The 5,300-nt window shown below is 42.8% G+C and overlaps 1 long non-coding RNA gene across 3 annotated transcripts; it reads right to left on the bottom strand.

Moving 5' to 3' along the window:
• Positions 1–1,373: 1,373 nt before the first annotated feature.
• Positions 1,374–5,073, bottom strand: LOC123120853 (uncharacterized). 3 transcript variants are annotated; one of them, XR_006459578.1, is made up of 7 exons: positions 4,669–5,073; positions 4,162–4,231; positions 3,354–3,450; positions 3,171–3,257; positions 2,601–2,691; positions 1,642–2,114; positions 1,374–1,544 (listed from the first exon to the last, which is right to left on the bottom strand). It is a non-coding gene; the product is annotated as an uncharacterized lncRNA (long non-coding RNA). The 3 variants fall into 3 exon arrangements; XR_006459577.1 differs by having other exon boundaries at positions 1,374–2,114; XR_006459579.1 differs by having other exon boundaries at positions 1,374–2,114; positions 4,677–5,073.
• Positions 5,074–5,300: the final 227 nt, after the last annotated feature.

The raw sequence follows: 5,300 nt of genomic DNA, 5'->3' as shown, positions 1-5,300 counted from the left end.
GCCTCATACGGGCCGTAGGATCCATGGGCCTTCTACGGGGCGTATCATCATTTCGCCAATCATGGGTCGTACTATTCGTGGACCATAATGGGCCGTTAATAGGCCGTATTTGATAACTCTATGAAAACAGCCCAACGGGTTTTTTTGACATGAAAACGGCCCAACGTATTAACGGTCCGCAAACGGGCCGACTGTAACGACGGGCTGAATTTGGCCCACAAGCAGAAAATGACAGTAACGGGCCGTATGTAACCGAATGCTGCAAATGAGCCCAAGAATCAATGGGCCCTGAGAAGGTCGAAAGATAACTTGGGCTGGAAACAACCCAATGGAATAACGGACCGTTAATGGGTATAAAGTGATACACTGTTCATTACGGGCCAGTTTCACCACGGGTCGTTAATGGGCCAAGAGTTACAAAGGTCCTCATATGGGCTGAAAGAAGTCATGGGCCACACATGGGCCGGAAGTTAAAACGGGCTGAATCATATTGGACGGCCCAGATGACGCTACTAGGCCTAATTCGGATAGGGCATAACTGCCCCTGGGTTAGCGGGCTGTAAATGGGCTATATGCGAACAGGCCGTTAACAGGCTTTCTGTGGGCCGGCCCGCCACCTTTTGATCAAGTCAAACGGGCCGACATTTTCACAGGAATGGGCCTCTGTTGGGCCGTGCCACGTGTCGCCGTATCATAGACGCCTTCGATCCAATGAGCGGATGACATCTGTCCCAACGGTGAGCCGACACGTGTTTCCTCCAGCCAATGATGATTTTCCACGTGAAAATCCCCATTGGTCGGGGCTGTTAACGGGTTATCGGATCCAAAACCCGACCCGATAGCTTAACGGCGTTCCGTTACGGTGGATGCCACGTGTCGGTCACCCTTGACGAAAGCACTTCTGTGACGCGCGATTTATCGTCATGGAAGTGGAGACTTCCGTGATGATAATTTTGGTAATGTCATGGAATACTTCTACGACAGCACAGGTATGACTATCTTGATTCTGTCATAAATTTGTCATGGATGTACATGCATGACAAAAAACATAACCTACTGTGACAAACACGTATCATCACGGAAGTGTATTTTTTTGTAGTGATATTAGAACCTTTAACTTGCATAGCCATGTAAAACGTAATATTACAACAGCTAGCTTAGTTAAAGTACTCAGTGGTGTCACACATGGGGAAGTGAAGATCATGTTTGGTAATTTCAGTATTCAGATACTAAAATGTTCAGATATGGTTCAAATTACGTGGACTATTTTTTATTTTTATTTTTATTTTGCAGCTCAGATCGCAAATAAAAGAACTCAAACTAGGTCATAACATGGCTCCATAGAGTAAATCATCACATACAGGAGAGTGATCTAACAAGTTCAGATATGGTTCCAACTTACGTGGGCTAATTTTGGTGTGTATAGCTCAGATCACAAAATAAAAGAAGTCAAGCTGGGTTGCAAAATGGCTCGAAATGAGTAAATAATCACATACAGGAGAGTGATCTTGAATCTTGTGTTTCGTCTTCTGTACTTGACCCAGCTGAGGACGAAATATAACATGTCAGTACGATCACAAAGACATTTCAGTTAAGAACGCATCACTCAAACAAAACGTGTGTAGCAAGGCTATCAAATACCTGAAATTTCAGAGTAGAGAAGGCAAGGCACCCTTGCGTATTCACAAACAAAAATGGCTAGCAAGCTGTAACAGAGGGCCTGCTTCCCTTAGAACACCACAAATAATATATACATCCATTTTGGCTGCTCGGGTCAAATTAGGAACCAATGTATACCTTTTTTAAACTAAAAACTAACAAAATTCTTCGCACATGAACAACTAATTTTGAAAATACATGTTGTGCAAACATAATCAATTAAACAGGAAGGTATAGGTCCTTCACGGTAATGCTAACCTAAAGAACATGCTCTCCTGAGTGATATCTATTTAAAACAATAAAAAATATGGAAACAGAGCACATTGCATAAGCTTGCCGAGCTGCAGAGTTAGATGGAATTAGAGAGGGAGAGAGAGAGGGGTGAAAAGGAATTGGGTGAAACTCACCTTCACGTGTTGACATTAGCCAAGCTCGCCGTGGTCGACGCTCCACACCTATGAGCATTAACACCAAATTATTCACAATAATGTCCTTCATTGATTGCCTTCTATTATTCAATGAGACATGGCGATAATACAAAGTAGAAACTGAAAACATGTAGGCTATGGGCAACCGTTTTTCAAGCTGAAGGTACATAAAAAATATGGAGCGCACAACATGGACCAAGTGGCGTGATGTGTTTTGATCTTCGAACATAGTCACAGTGGGAAATAAGAAAAGAAATCATAACATAAAGCACAAGATAGTTCAGAAATGTAAAAGAACCAAGTCCACTGTGTCGAGATTTATTTGCATATCGAGACCCTTATTTTATACACATGAGCCTAGATAACATTCAGTATAAGAGCAAGCTCACAGAAAAAACACTTGCAGGCAAAGAAACGAATATTTCAGGGAAACATTTAAAAGTCCATCGGCCAATTAGAGCTCCAGAACAATCACCAAGGCCGACATCACAAAGAAATTGGAGTAGAACTCACCATGTCTAAATTGATGCAGATTAGATGCTCTATGATGCATATAGCCAGCTGGGAAATCCGACGGAAAGATCCCACCTTTTTCACATGTTTCCTGAAATAATTCATCACATAAGATGATTACTTTTATCAAGATTGATTCCCTACTTCTGTGAACAAAAGAGACCAAACATCCAGGTTATAATGGGTATGGATATTATTATTTTGAACTTCTAGAAAGTACATTTTCCACCAATTTGAATAAAAAATACAGGGGCCACAAGTTTGTTCCTTGGGAGATTATCGAGATTCACCGTGTAGCTAAGATAATTACTTCATCACTGAATTATGGACAACAAACATGCCAGGACGTACAAAAACACATTTCTGACAACACATCTCTTCAAACATAGAACTTTATATAGCAATCCACACCATTACAGCAACAAAAGTATCGAGGAGTAGTCATGGTGAAAAATCAAGATTTATAATAGTATAATACAATAACTTTCCTTTATCGGTAAGTTCAAAGAAACATGGTTATGTAGAAATATTGAGAACATCAGGATGAAAAGCAGAGGCAGAAACAAAAACCTTGGCCAGTGAAATAAGCGCCTTCTCCTTAAGTTCATCTACAGGAACCATATTCAGAGCTGCTTCCTATCGCACCGGATCCTCATACTACATACAAAATGAGCGTCAGAGGACAAGGATCAGAAATAAGCACAATATTAGGGAATGATTTGCAATTGAAAATATCCAGTTACATTCACATACCTTCAGAACCTGGCACATGTATAACTCTTTCTCTGAACACCTCTCCTCCATCACTTTGTATGTCGTACTGTTGCAGTAGAACCTGGCGCATTGTATGCTGTACAGCCGGAGGTTTGTAAGCAAATTAACACACAATTAAATGAGTGATAGGGCAGGACTAGATAGAACATTCAATCCTTAAAGTTATACTCAATAAACTGGAAGAGAAACACATCATGTTACATGTGTGTAGCCAAGTATAGTTGAAAGCAAACTTGATATAACTCTGTATAAAGTTGAAACATACAACTTCACATATTCAATAAACTGGAAGAGAAATGCATCATGTTGCAGGTGTAGCCAAGTACAGTTGATAGCGAACTTGATATAATTCTGTAAAGTTGAAAGTATACAACTTCATGCAAGGTAAAGCAAGCCAAATCAGAGGGGAAATGAGGGCAATGACATGCACCAGGAGCAAGACAGCGCACAATCTCGTGTTGTTGCTCTTTGAAATAGAGAACAATTTATTATCAACTAAAACCAGTCCAGTAGATGAACAATAAGATAGAGCAGCTCAGATGCATCAATAATTTACCTACATTTATGAATCGATTTTTATGAAACAAACCATGGTTTATTTGCAGACCAATGCAACATAGAAAGAATGAAATAAAACTGAATCAAGCTTACATTCAGAAAAGTGGGCATTAACTTGAGGGTTCGAAAGGAAAGACAAAACAAACACACCACGCTTTCATTTGCTACAGACATTAAAGGGCATCCCAAAATAATTTAATGGTCTCAATGTTTCAAATAAAAGACTCACCTGTATCATTGCTCCAGGTAGATCATTTGTCCAATGAAGCCCAAGATAACTCATTATTAAATCCTGAAAGCTTCAGAAACCAAGAGCCACATCAATAGAGGAGTAGACAATGCAAGATTGCAATTTATCTTGTCTCTTATACTTTTTTAAATTTGACAATTAGCCGCTCAATCCTACAATCTATTAACCCACTACAGCATAAGAAAGCATACGACAAATTGACAGTTTATCTCTTGGTGTATATAAAGTGGTGGGGCCAAATACATTAGCTTTGAAGGGAGCTGGAGAAAGTATGTGGATCCAGTGCAGTTTACTCTTCTCCACTTGTTCCAGTCACATCTTTTCCATCCCTCTCTCTCTCAAACACACATACTGTACTCCTCTAAGCAGTCTTACTTAGCATTTTTACAAACAGCTAGTGCTCGCATCTGCAACCTCAAAGACAAAACGAGAGAGAGAGAGAGAAAGTGTGCGGGAGAAAGAGAGAGTGAGATGGTTGGGACTCACATGCGCACCTGGAGGTCGTGAAGACTCCTGAAGGATGGTGCTACGGTCTGCCCCGGCCCGGACGCCAAGGACGGCATCGAGCTGAGCCGACTACATGGCTGGCAGCCGCTCCTCTCTGGTTGAGGCCCTCCTCCCACAGCTTCTCGGGCGAGGTCTCTCGTCCTCACGCGGCTTCCTCACGACCTGGGCTGATGAGCACCTCGAGCAGAAAGGGATGGAGGATGAATTGGGGAGACAGAGTTGGAGGACGGAGGAGCCATAGCGGCGGCGGCTGACGAGGGAGGTCGGATGGAGCAAGGGCAGCGACCGCGGGATCGTAGGAAAAGGGGCTAGGGTTCATGGCGGCTGAGGGAGAGAGATCAAGGAGGGAGGAAGGGTTGCGGCATGCGGGCGATTGGATTGGGCCGAGGGGGGTTTCGAGGGCAGCGTTACCCACGCCCCCACAAATGACGCAAGGCGCACGCGGCCTGCGGGGAGAGGGCGCACCCGCTGTTGGGGAACGTAGTAATTTCAAAAAAAATCCTACGCACACGCAAGATCATGGTGATGCATAGCAACGAGAGGGGAGAGTGTTATCCACGTACTCTCGTAGACCGAAAGCGGAAGCGTTAACACAACGCGGTTGATGTAGT

This window comes from Triticum aestivum, chromosome 5D, assembly GCF_018294505.1.
Source record: "Triticum aestivum cultivar Chinese Spring chromosome 5D, IWGSC CS RefSeq v2.1, whole genome shotgun sequence".
Taxonomy (NCBI): domain Eukaryota; kingdom Viridiplantae; phylum Streptophyta; class Magnoliopsida; order Poales; family Poaceae; genus Triticum; species Triticum aestivum.
Note: the sequence above shows the minus strand (reverse complement) of the source record. Positions and strands in the feature narration are given on the sequence as shown.